Source organism: Cryptomeria japonica, chromosome 3, assembly GCF_030272615.1.
Source record: "Cryptomeria japonica chromosome 3, Sugi_1.0, whole genome shotgun sequence".
Taxonomy (NCBI): domain Eukaryota; kingdom Viridiplantae; phylum Streptophyta; class Pinopsida; order Cupressales; family Cupressaceae; genus Cryptomeria; species Cryptomeria japonica.
Window position 1 is genome coordinate 722,920,632 of NC_081407.1, and position 13,677 is coordinate 722,934,308.

A 13,677-nucleotide genomic window follows, 5' to 3' on the forward strand; every position below is an offset into this window, starting at 1 on the left:
AAATAGTGTTATATTGCACATGGATATGTATAAGAAGTTTTTAATGGAAGTAGTCAATGAAATTCCAGATGAACTATTCAAAAGACTAGAAGCAAGAAGACAAGTAGTAATAGAACTGGATAAGAAAATAAAAATTGAAAAGATACTTGTTGTATATCTGGTAAACTCTCCCAAAGAAATTGATGACCTAATTGCTCAATCCAATCGAACTGTATTTTCTACTGCACACCGGCACATTGCTTTAATGGTTGGAAGAGTTAATGAGGTGACTGAAGAGACTGAAAATGGATGGGACATATCCCTAGTTGAGAAAGAAAAACAAGAAGAATACAAGAACCTCAAACCCATAAAAGTTTATCAGAAAGATAGAGACAAGGGGAAAGGAAAAGTTGGTGGACCACCTAGTATCAAGGTTAGAGACAACTTACCTCCACCTCCTTTAATTACTCCACCGGTAAAAACAACAACTACAGATGATCAACCAGCAGCTGAGAGTGTGGATGTAGAGGATAATAATCCTAATCCTAAAGTCTTATATATTGTGGATGTTGATACTCAGAAGATCAACATAGTGGTAGACAAAGATGCAACTGATAAGACTGATATGGCTAGTAAGCCTCCGGTAGCTAAGGAAACTGATAACACACAGGAGAAACCAGCAGAAGATAAAGAGAAAAAGGTAGAGACTCAAACACAAACTAAGACAATACAACAAACAAAGGAACAAACAGAACAAAAGGCTCTAGAACAGCAACAACAATAGCAACAGGAATAGGTACATAAGGAAACAGTGCCACCGGCAACTAGTGAAGTAGAAAAAACATTGCTTAAAGAAATGCAGACGCAAACAAACCTACCAGAGGTCAATACAAGCTTGGTTACTTCCACTGGTACTCAGATTGTTGATTCATCATCAGGATACAAATCAACTAATGTGACTAAGGTACTATTAGATTCAATCAAGAAAATAACTGACTGTAGCTCACAAGCTTACAAAGAAATTGATGATACCATACCAATTTTGAAGGTAATTGCTCCTAACTGTAATATAGACAACAAAGATTCTTTAGGACAACTTGATACACTGTGTAAATATATTATAGAAAACATTGAGAAAATAAAGGAAGAGTCATTGAAGGATAAGGTAGAAATTGAAAAATAGAAATTCTTTGATGAGCAAATAAAGAAGTGTAACAGAGATTTTGACACACTTCTACCGGAATTATGTAATTTGTTGAAAGAGTACAAAAATCTGTACAAAGATACCTGTAAAACAAACTCTTTGATTGTAGATATAGACAAGAAAATGAGCAAGGTACAGGATGAGATCGATAAACTTGCCGATAGTTTTGTCAACTCACCTGATACACAATCATTTTTTGAGGAGAAGATAACAAATTTTGAGGAAGAACTACTTAAATTGGAAAGAGAGAAAGAAAGAATAGTAAATAAGGCAAAGCATTTGAGATCAAAGCTAAGTCCAAGATTGGACTATCTAGCATCTCTACGGAAGGAAGTATCTGAGGCATTAATATAGGGAAAGAAAACACCAGCAAAGCATTTGCAGCATCTCACCGGTACAGTGAAGAGAACAAAGATAGCAATAAAGGCTAGCAAAAAGTTTATGGACAGTATAAACTTGATTTTGGGAGATCTTTTTCAAATTGTAACCACCCAGTTACAAGGTTGAAACTACAAACTCTACTGACATCTTGACAACCTTTGTCATTGATGCCAAAGGGGGAGTAGTAGGATGAGAAAATTCAATATCACAGGAATCATATGCTCAGGGGGAGCACACACATTTTTGGTAATTTTGGACTTCACATTTTTGGATCATTTTTGAAATTTCTCATGAGTGTTGCCATCAATGCCAAAGGGGGAGATTGTTGGCATATGCACACTCCAATGAGACATTGTATGTGATTGAAGGTTTTGTAATTGATGGCAACCTTGCAATCCTATGGCACTGGCAAAGGCATTATACCAGCATCAGCAGATCACACTCTACACCGGCACCGGCACAAAAGAAAGGAAGTATACCGGCATAGAGGCCGACAGGATTTTGTTTTATTATATTTTGTTTATTATTGAAAAACTTTGTAAGTCGACTTGGAAAATTGTAAAATGACTCATATATAAAAGAGCTCATTGTAGACATCTGTGTAAGGAGACATAAGCATAAGGAAAATATTAGGTAGACCTATTGTGCGAAATATAGGTTAAGGGGTATATGTAAAGAACAGAGCAGGAACCGGTACTAAATCTAGCATTGAAGATGCTATTGTAAAGTAGTACAAGTTATTGGATTTTTATAATCCTCATTGTAAGTCAGTGAGACTTCCCATTGAGCAGTGAGCTCTAGGCAGTTGGCCTTCCTGCATGTGCAGGCCCCTATTGTAAGTAATATTCTCTTATTGGCCAGTGAGTGAATATTGTGGGTCACAAATCCCACCGAAGTTTTTCCCACACTGGGTTTCCTCATTAAAATCTTGTGTTATGGTGTGCTTTTCATGTGGATGTTCTTAATTCTATTTATTGCATTATTTCTTGCATACTGGTACACTGTTATATTATGTTTTGCATGTTTTAAGTTAAGAAATTGCATTCACCGGTTAGATACTGATTCAGCCCCCCCTCTCAGTATCTGTGGGATTCCTAACAATTCCAAGGTATGTTAAGTTAAATCACTCAGAAGAACAAATAATTGGACATAAACATGTTGGAGTACAAACAAGGAGGAAAATCAGAGAAAATTCTTGTCTGATTTCTACTATTGAGTCGAGAATAGGAAGAGAGGCATTAAAGGATGATGACTAGATTAATGCAATGAATGAGGAGTTAGATTAGATAGATAATAAAAATACATGGACACTTGTTCCCAGATTGGAAGACAAGAATGTGATTGGAACCAAATGGGTTCTTAGAAACAAGTTAAATGAAGAAGGAAAGGTTGTGACCTATTTTGTAATTAAGCATGTTTTAGTAGGCCAGTGAGCCAGTTTCTATAGCCGGTTGTTACTGATTGATTGTAATAAGTTTTCATGATATAATACATTCTATTTTGCATTTCCTCCATCATATCCTTATGTTTCCATTGTGTTTACTCTTGCTGACCAGTCTGGATTGATCTCTTTGAGATCCCTCCTAACCGGTAATTGCACCAGAAATGGAACTGAAGGATTTAAACAACAAAGCAATGTTTAAAGAGGACTATGATTAGAAAAAGAAATTTAAGGAAATGTATAGAGAAATACTAGCAAGAGAGGAGGAATATTGGAGGCATAAAGCTAGAGAGACATTGTTGAAGATTGGTAACCTGAACACAAAATTCTTCCATATCTTGACCAAGGCAAAAAGAGGGAAAAAAATACTTGAGATCAAAATAGTGAATGGATCTTGTGAGGTCATAATTATGCATAAGGAAATCATAACACATAAATTAGCCAACCACAAAGATAAAACACTATGACATGTAATCCTAACACGTTCAATAGAGGCATGAAATCGAAATATAAAGAAAAGCAAACCAAATGCAAATTTCTTTCACTGTTCCTCCATTTTTCTTCTTTCTCCTTCAAATGGATGTATGTGGATCTCACCTACAAGATGCAAGTATATTTGAAAGAAAATTGATAGAAAAATGGAGTGAAATTGATAGCGTAAGGATGCTCAAAATGTGGTTAAAATTGAATGAGAAGAGTGCTCAATTTATAGAAGAAATTAACATACCATCAAATTGAAATGGATAAATGCAAGAGGCAATTTGATTCGATAAAGGAATGATTACGACAAATTATGAAAAAATTCTATCTAAAATTCATGACAAGTTTTTATGCCAAGATATGACAACCTGCTAGGATGGAGTTGTGCGTGGAGGGTGTTGTGCATGGGCTAGGGCATCGCAGCCCTAGCTCGTGAGTGGCACCTGCATGTTGGTGCGGCAGTGGGAGGGAGGTGCTTGCGAGTGTGGGTGGTATTGTGGGAGGGGTTGGTAATGGGGTTGTGAGTGTTGTAGGAGGCGTGGTGGCTGCGGGTGGTGGGTGGTGCTGCAGGAGGTAGGGGCTCGGGGTTCCTACGGATACACAGCCTGCTTGGGGGGAAGGGCGGTGGGGGTTTGATATGATCGGTGGTGGAGCTTGGTAGGGGAGGTGTGTTTTTTCTTGCAGGGGGGTGTGGTGTCCTTGCTCATTTCCTTTTGGGGGGTGGGCTTTCCACGTGGTTCTATGTCTAGAACTAGTGGAGAGGCCTTGAAGGCGTCTCTCGATATGGATTTCCGTGTCTCGGTGGGTTTGAAATCTCCATCCCAGAATATCAAGACCTTTGATAATAACCTATTTGCCTCAGATTCTGGGGATGGTAGTGTTGGTGGCTCTCGGATCTCAAAGATTAATGGCTGCCTAGAGAGGTGCAGCGAGAGACCAAGGTTGATTATTCCTCTAAAGATGATAGCGGAAGATGTTGATTACTTTTCAAAATACTTGTTATACTGCAAGTTTTGGGGGATGAGGGTTTCTCTACAATTTTTGGAGAACTGGGCTTAGAGGACTTGGGCACCGGAAGGGGAAATGGAGATTATGTTACTGGCAAACAACTACTTCATGGTTACTTTCAATTGCATTGAGGATCGGAATAGGGTTTTTGAAGGAGGGTCATATTTTTACAACCAGGTGGGGTTGTTCATCAAACCTTGACATGCAGGGTTCAACCCTTCGAAGGAGCTCCCGAATAGGGTCCTAGTGTGGGTTCATTTACCGCATTTTCCAGTCGAATGTTGTCGAGAGGATGTGATACAGATGCTTGCTTCAGTGCTTGGGAGGCCAGTTGGACCCTCAACGCAAACCTTGGCGAGAAAGGTAATGACCTTCGCCCATATTTGTGTTGAAATTGACCTTAATAAGCCCCTGCCAAGTGTTGTAGATATGTGTGCGGGTTCTTATTCTTGGGTTCAATAGCTGGATTATGAGACTTTACCATTTCGGTGTCGTATGTGTCATGAGTATGGTCATTTGCAGCGCAAGTGTCCTAGGTATAAACCAATGGTGCACCAACCTCAATAGTCAACCTATAACACAGATGGGGCTAACAAAGGAAAAGTTGCCATGACTGTGGAAGTTGTGGGTACTAATGGTTTTGTCCCAGTTAAGACAAAGAATAGGAATCAGGGTCAAAAGAGGCCCCTACAGGAGAGACAGGAGGAGGATACCTTTAACATATTTGAATCCTTGGACAACCTTACCCAACAGGAGGTGAACCCCGGGTTGACTCCTTTGGATCAAGGTGTATCAGGGTTGGTCAATGATAGTGTGAATTGGGACTCGACCCAAGCTCTGCAAATTTCTAGGAGTTAGCAAATGGAGATGGATCTGCCAGTAGTGGCTCAGTTTGGGACCATTTCTAGTGTTGTAGTGGAGCTGGTTGGGGAGGATGTTTCTCCTGCAACTCAAAAATTGGAATCTACTGGGGCCAAAAGTAACAAGATGGCCTTACATTTGAGTCTCCATCAGAAGGACATTAAGAAAGGACCAATGGAGAAGATTTCAAAAGTTGGCAGAAAGAAGGATTTGGAGAAGATCAAATTGATGGGGGAGAATTTGGTTGAGTCAGGGTCAGTAAAGACCCTGGATTCTCATTTTTCCAATACCCCGAAATGATTGTTCTATCATGGAATGTGAGGGGCTTCAACAGTGGCCCTAGACAAAAAGTTGTTTGAGAGTTGATACAGAGTCATTCTCCTGATATCCTATTCTTGCAAGAGACAAAACTTTTTGTGGAAAGTATGATGGCTTTGGTGCCAAAGCTATGGGGGAGAAGCCATTGTCAGTGTATTGGGGCTGTGGGCTCCTCGGGAGGGGTGGCCTATCCTTGGAACCCTTTAAGGATTCACCCTGTCTGGTGGGTTGCCTCCAGATCTTTTTTATCTGGGGTTGTCTCCAGTCTTGAGACTGGGGAATATATATTGTTTACTAACATCTATTCCCCCACTGATCTTCAGGGCAAGAAGAACATATGGTCTCATATTTCTTGTATGCAAAGGTTGGTCCCTTTTCACCCTTGGATTATGGCGGGCGATTTCAATGTCATCCTTGAGTTGAGTGAGAAGAAGGGGGGTGTTATGTGATTGGTGTTACTACTTATCAAGTTGCCATTAGTTTTTATATTCAAAGTCATACTATATACTCTAGTCGGTTAGCACTACCGAATCATGCAGTCGGTATACACAGAGAAGTCGGTATGCACAGTCTAGTCGGTTACAAAGGAAAGCAGTCACAAAACGCAGTATACACCGAGCTGTCTACCAAGTATCTTTTTATGTCTACCAAGCAGCAAAGATGACACACTGAGTTGACCTACACCAAGTGAAACATGTTACCAGATACATTGAACCTGACATGCATATGACAACGTGTTACAAGATCGAGGCACATCGAACCGTTATTACATTGGAAATTATACTAAAATATTGTGTATGATTTTGAGATCAATCTAACCAATGAAATATTTTGTATAGTTATTCATTCGAGGAATCTTGTTTGTAAGATCGAAGCAATGAATTAGATCACCATCTTAAGAGATCTATTTATACAGCATGAGTGAAGGGTGTATATATGTGTGTAAGAAGACTATTACAGAGACACAGAGGTCACCGAGAAGGTTTTCAGAGAACAGTCGAAGAACAGAGTAAACAGAAGGGTTTATCGAGTTACTATATGGGTTACCGAGGTATGCTATAAGAAAGGTAATCTATTCTGAGCACATAGAATCTACTATAACATTTCAGATGTAAAGTTGTAGATATTTGTAATTATTTTATTGTAATATTGTGAAGTTGAAAGAGAAACCTTTAACAGGGTAAAAGACTCTAATCAAGTCTATAAATTGTAAAGCCTCTAACCAAGTGCAGCATTCAAAATAAATGTTGTAAAATCCTTTAGCAAGGTAGATCTAACAGATCTTGTTACTCCTAACAGGGTAAGCTATCAGAAATAGCTAAAATGTAGCTCTAACCGAGCACTCTTTATTATTGTAGTAGTGAAGTTGTGGGTGCCATCCCTACCGCAGTTTTTCTCTCTAACCAAGAGTTTCTGCATAACCAAAATATATGTGTTATGGAGTGAATCATGTATGATTGTTATCTATTTGCTTTAACTTTATTTTATGTTACTGCACTATTTTGTTTATGCATAATAGTAAAGTTATTATTCAAGAAAAGTTTTACAGTACTGATTCACCCCTCCCCTCTCAGTACATTAGCTTTCCATATTGGGCCTAACAATTGGAACCTTCTTCTTTCCTTTTTCAGGATAGTATGACATTAAGCCTGGTAATGGTTTGTTCACTTGGAGCAATAGGAGGGTGGGGGAGTATTGGATTGCAGAGAGGTTAGATCGATTTCTGGTTTCTAGTTTTTGGGTTGGTGGGGAGTGGTCCACAAGCTTTGAGATTCTTGGCTGAAGATGGTCAAACCATTGTCCCATCAAGATGGTTTCTTCTTCTACTCGGGTCGCTCGCTCTTCTTCATTCAAATTCCAACTTATGTGGCTTCGAGATCCTGCTTTGCAGACTCTTGTAGTGGAGTGGTGGAGGAAAGGGAGGCTTGCCTTTGGCACTGCTATGTACACTTTTGCCAAGCATTTGCAATTTGTTAAGTTTCAGCTTAAACAGTGGAACTGTCAGGGTTTCGGGAATATTTTTCATGCTAAGAAAGTTGCTCAAATAGTGTTGAATGTCATCACTAGTGAAATCAAAGAGCATGGTTTGTCTGAAGCCTTGATTAGGGAGGAAGACAGGGTTGTCAAGGCTTTAGAGGAATGGGAGCTTAGGGAAGAAATATACTGGAAACAGAGAGCTCATATTGATTGGCTTCAAGAGGGGGATAAGAACACTGCTTTATTCTTCAACTCAGTGAAAGCAAGAAGACATGGAAATTACATTCCTGTTCTGGTCAATGATAGAGGTGAGCAGTTTTTATCTTCACAAGAGATCTCTAGGGAGTCTTTATAGTATTTTCGGTCCCTCTTCAATGAGGATTCTCAGGGGGAATCGGTGGAGGAGAATCAAGTTCTCGATTACATTCATTCTCTAGTTACTAGGGAGATGAATGAGCAGCTTATGGGTCCCATTTTGCTGGAAGAACTAGAGAGGATTGTTTTTCACATGAGAAAGGGAAAGGCTCCTGGATCGGATGGGTTCCTAGTTGAATTCTTTCAAGAGTTTTGTGATGTTATCAAACTGGACTCATGGGAAGTAGTTCAAGAGTCCCAGAGGAATAAGCAGATGCTTCAAGCTTTGAATGTGACTTTCATTGCTTTAATCCCCAAGTGTGATGAGGCTGACCAGTTAGGCCAGTTCTTCCCTATCTCTCTTTGCAATGTGATTTCGAAGATCATCTCTAAGCTGATAGTGGATAGGTTGAAGAAGTGTCTGTGGGATGTTATCTCTGAGGAGCAAAGCGGGTTTGTGGAAGGGTGCCAAATCTTAGATGGGGTGGTCATTGCTACGGAGACCATTCATTCTATGGCAACCTCCAAGGATAAAGCTATGTTTATTAAGTTGGATATGGCTAAGGCTTACGATAGAGTTCATTGGTCCTTCCTCCAGAAGATCCTCAGTGCTTTTGGCTTTTCTGACGAATGGATCTAATGGGTTACGAGTTGTGTTATGTCTACTTCTTTCTCTGTGCTAATCAATGGAGATCATACTGAGTTGTTTGGTGCTTCTAGGGGTCTTCGCCAGGGGACCCCTTTCCCCTCACTTATTCATTCTTCTGGTTGAGGGTCTGGGGAGGCTAATTAAGCATAATGCAAGTCTGGGTATTATTCAGGGTTGGAGTTGGGGTAATGACTTGTAGCCGCAGTCTCATATGTAGTTTGTTGATGACATGGCCCTAATGGTACTTGCTCGGATTAGAGAAGCCACTAATCTGCGTAAGGTTTTGGATGTTTATCTTGCGGACTTGGGCTAGGTGATTAATGAGGATAAATATTGTAGCGTAGAAATTAGGAATCATCACAAGATAAGTAGATCAATCAAAACATTAAACATGATAGCTCAATCAAAGAAATACTCATTGCAATGAACCTAATTCTAAAGCACATTCAATGAAGGTATGAAAATGAAGCATTCAAAAGAAAACATTAAGCAAACCAGATCCAAGATTGAATACTCCTTCCATGCGGCTCCATTGTTGTTCTTTCCTCTTCAATAGTTTTGTGGATCTCACCTACAAGTGCCCTCACAATTGAAAGCAAAAAGCTCAAGAGTACTAGAACTAAAATTTGATAGTTTGACAGCAATTCGGATTTCAAGAAGTAATTGAAGGGGATGATTGAAGAAAAATTATCCAATTTATAGAGAAATTGGAGAAGTGACAAGATTGGCATGATGCAATTCAAATGGAAATTGCAAATCAATATGTCAATTATGACAAATTATGCACTTTCCATGCACAATTTGATTGATTGATTATGACACATTTCATGTCAAAATTGATTGATTAATCAATTATGACAATTTCATGACAAATTGAAATGCCACTCCCATAGATTTAGGAGATGAATTAGGAGGGAAAAGGAATTAGAAATTTGAAAATTAGGAAATTGAAATTGATGACAAATTAGGAATTAGAAATTGAAAGAAATTAGAAATTAGGATTTAGTGAATTAATTAATAATTTTTCATTTATTAATCAATTCACAAAGAAGAATAATTAGCCAATTAAATAAAGATTTAATTGTAATAAGAAGACTTAGGATAAATAAATAAATTATTTAATCCTAGAGGAAGAAATGACACATTAGGTTAAATGATTGAATCATAAAACCCTAGAAGACGAATTAGAAATGCGAAAATGACAATTAGGTCTTGATTAAAGATAATTAATGTCATGATTTGATTTGATAAATGACCAATGCGACAAAATGATTGAGAAAATGCGCCAATTGACGAGGAACAATGACAAATTGATCCAAATTGACATAATTGAGACAGACAACGATCGATGACAAATCGGTCGCAAAATGACAAAATTGACAAGTGGACAAGGATCGACAACAAAATGGATTGCAAGATGACAAGATTGAAAATAACCACGATCGATGGCAAATCGATCGCAAAATGACAAGATTGAAAAGAGGACAAAACCCTAATTAGGATTGACGATGTCCAAAATGATAAGATTGATAAGATTGACAGGAGGACAAAACCCTAATTAGGATTAACGATGTCCAAAATGATGACAAATGAATACGCACATTGATGCGACAGGGTAAAATCGACCAAAATCATGACTGGATAATGTTGTCGACAAGACCAAATTCGAGGACGAAATGATTGAAGAATGTAGAAGAATGACTCGATGCTCGCAAATGATAAAAATCAAGTGCGTGACATAGGAGAAATGTTAATGCGACGCAAAAACCTAAAATGAGGCAATGCGCAAATGTTAAAGTATGACCTCGCAAGCGTTGACCATTTTTGGGTGTCTACAAATATTATATCCTCTTCTTCAACACTCCTGGAACTATTCAAAGGAGGATTGCTCTTATCTTGAGATTCCAAGTTGTCTCTCTGCCCTTGACTTATTTGGGTATTCCTATTTATCTTGGTAACCCTCCTAGGGAATCATGGCAGGGTATCTTGGATAAATTTTGCACGAAGGTTGAACACTAGACAAATAGATGGTTATCCTTTGCTGGGAGGGTTCAACTAATTCAGTTGGTGGTTCAGGCTCTTCCGATTTATCGATGTATGCTACAAGTGGCTCCTAAGTGGTTCTTGAAGGGATTGGACTCTTTGGCAAGGCAATTCTTATGGGCAGGCAATTTATCCTTTTCCAAATGGAGTCTTGTCAATTGGGACTTGGTGTGTAGCCCGAAGTAGTTGGGGGGTCTTGGTTTAAGGTAGTCTATTTTATTTGGGGAGGCTCTGGTGGCTAAATTATATTGGAGGTGGTGTGTTGAGCAGGATCAAGGTTGGGCTAGGATTTTGGCCTACAAATGTATGCAGAGGATCCTAATGGAGGAAATTCCAAGATATCTTCTTGAGAGAAAAGTCTCAATGATTTGGTTTACTCTCAAGAAGAGGGATTCTCTAATTAAGGAAGGACTCTTTTGGATTTACAAGAGGGGGGAAGAGGTCCTTTTCTGGAACAACTCTTGGGATAGATACCCCCCCATCCTTGATCAGTTTCCTAACCTTGGGAATCTTTGCCAAAGGTTTTTGGAGGCAGGGTGGTCAAGGGTGAGTGACTTCAAGGCTGCTTATAGGTGTGGACGGCTGGAGATGGAGTGATGGAAGGCTCCTAATGAGTGGTCGGTTGTTGGGATGGAGGAAGAGTGTGCAGAGTTGCATGGCATTCTAGCAAATAGACATTGTAGTTCCCTCAAGGGTAGGGATGGACTTGCTTGGTTTCCAAATCCTAAGGACATCTTTATTGTGGCTAGTGGCTATCGGGAACTGTTGAACCGAAGAATAGAGGGAAGAGAGGTGCACTAGTGGAAAGATGTGTGGAATAATTTTTCTTGGCCGAAGTGTAACTGCTTCACTTGGACTTTGGCTTTGAATAGATGGCTAACTTGGGACAATATTCGCAAGCGGGGATTCTTGGGGCCTTTCATTTGTGCTTTGTGTGGTAATGGGGAGGAATATTCCTCACACCTGTTCTTCAGATGCCCCTTCTCTATGCTTATTTCGCACTACTAGTGGGGGGTGTGGAAGCATCCTTGTGTTCATGTGGATTCTTTGGTGGAGTTTTGGAGCAGTTTGGGCAGACCTCCTATCTTGTTCTCCTTCCTCCAGACTGTCTAGTATAATGAGCCCATTTTCATACTGTGGTAGATCTGTCTTGAGAGGAACAGGAGGATCTTTCATGAGGTCAGACTGTTAGTTCAGCAAGTGTGGAATAGAATCATTGTTATAATCTAGGAGACGATGGAAGCTAAATGTGAAATGATTTTTCCTCTGGATAGAGATGAGGCAGATATTGTGAGTAGGTTGGGATTGTAGGAGTTGTCTCCTGCCTCAGCTTGTGTCAGGAGAGGTAGGCATGCTATGAAGAAGGTTAAAAGGGTGGGAAGGTGGATGCCCCCTCAGGATGAGTTTATCAAGATTAACATCGATGGCTCCTCTAGGGATAACCCAGGCCCTTCTGGGGTTGGTGGTGTTGGTAGGAATCGTATGGGGGAGGTGGTCTTCTTCATTTCGGTGCATAAAGGGCGGCAGTCTAATAATTTTATGCAGAGATTCACAATTCTCTATGCCCTGGAGCGTGCTTGGGAGTTAGGACGAAGGATGGTTATCTGTGAATCGGATTCACAAATTATTGTGAACTTGTTGATAGAGAAGAAGGTGAGTGGGATTCATTGGCAACTGGCAAGGATTGTTCATCAGATTCTTCATATTAGCTCGTTAATGGAGCAGGTGTCTTTCATCCACATTCCTTGTGAATGGAATAGAGCAGTTGATTGTTTGGCTAAGTGGGCCTCGGAACATGGTAGTGATTGGAAAGTTGAAGGTTGGGAGCATCTCTCCTCGGATTACTGTCAGGACTTGCAGAGGACATGGATAGTTATGAAGCTGGCTGATCTTGGGTTGGGTTTGTGGTTCTTTTCTGGGGCCTTGGGGCTCTAGTTCTCTTGGTAATTCTTGTGTCTGATTTTTAATAAATTTTTTACCCCTTTATTCAAAAAAAGATATGACAACCTGCTATGACAATTTATGACAAATTGAGAGAAAATTGTGCTTCCAAATTATGACAAATTAGCCTCGAAAATAGCTCATGATTTATGAAAAATTGAGCACAAAAAGAGGAGCCAAATTAGTGGAGAAAAAGGTGGGAAAATTAATATAGAAAAAAGGTGCGAGAAATTAATAATTTTTCATTTGTTAATTTCTCTCACAAAAGACAATTAGCCAATTAAATAAATATTTTATTTGTGACTCAAAAGACACTTAGGATAAATAAAATTAATTCATTTAACCTAAAGGGATGTTAATAGGACTTAATAATTAAAGAATTGTTAAACCCTAAAAATAGACCAAGAAGTGGATTAGGTCAAGATTAGGTCATGACGCAATTAATTCCATAAACAAATGATGGCAATCATGATTAACAAGATAACTGACAAGGAATTGATATTTATTAACAAAGATTGATGACAAATCGATCAAAAATAACAAAGAGATTGAATTGATAAGTGACAATTGGAAAAGGATCAATGACTAATCGATCCAAATTGACAAGGATTAATGACTGATTGAGATCGATGACAAATTGATCAAAGATTGATAAGAAGGTTGATTTGATAAAGATTGACAAAGGTCAATGACGAATATATCAAAATTGACGAAGAGATTGATAGTTCAAGATTGGAAACAATCCAAATTGATAGTTGATTGATCAGAGATGATTGATATTATAATTGAAAAAAAATTAGTACAAACTGTTAATTGGCATAGATTAGGGTTAAAATGATGTCCAATTAATACGACAAATTGATCACGATCACTATTTAAGAATCAAGATTGATATTGAGAAGACCTAATTCAAATTCAAGAAAATGAAATCGAATAGCCTAGAAAGAATGCAGAGGAATGACATGATGTCAACAAATGATAAAAAATCAAATGCGAGACAAAGGAAATGTTAGTAAGATGCCAAAAACCTAAAATAAGGTA